Source organism: Loa loa (genome assembly GCF_000183805.2).
Source record: "Loa loa unplaced genomic scaffold supercont3.219, whole genome shotgun sequence".
Lineage (NCBI taxonomy): Eukaryota > Metazoa > Nematoda > Chromadorea > Rhabditida > Onchocercidae > Loa > Loa loa.
Genome location: NW_018108399.1, coordinates 111,873 through 112,350, shown reverse-complemented (window position 1 = coordinate 112,350; position 478 = coordinate 111,873). Strand labels below are relative to the sequence as shown.

Here is a 478-nt window from a genome sequence, read left to right as displayed (position 1 = left end):
GACCACACCACGTTGAAAGCACGACATCCCGTCCGATCTGTCAAGTTAAGCAACGTTGGGCCTGGTTAGTACTTGGATCGGAGACGGCCTGGGAATCCCAGGTGTTGCAGACAATTTTTGCAATTTTGCGCTTGTGAAGGTATTAAAGCGTTAAATGATGAGAATTTAGTGTATGGATTGTTTTTTGCACGCATGAGAACCGATGATTATTGAATGGATGACAATGATATGAAAATGATGAAGGTAGTCCTGCAATTTTGTGGGACAACAAATGTAACATTTAGTGTATGCCATCGTATTTGAATGAAACGCCTTAAGGAAATAAAGGTCTTATTTGCCTAAAGACACATCAAGGCGAAGATTGCAGAGGAAAGATGAAATGTTTTTACTGCAATGCTGCTCATAACAGTGCGTTATGTGAAAAGATAAATCAACTGCATCCGAGTAAAACTTCAGGTCTTGACATGAGACAAACAAA

General features: G+C 40.0%; 1 non-coding gene across 1 annotated transcript; it reads left to right on the top strand.

Moving 5' to 3' along the window:
• LOAG_20125 lies at nt 1–113 on the top strand. Its single transcript, XR_002251415.1, has one exon. It is a non-coding gene; the product is annotated as a 5S ribosomal RNA (ribosomal RNA).
• Nucleotides 114–478: the final 365 nt, after the last annotated feature.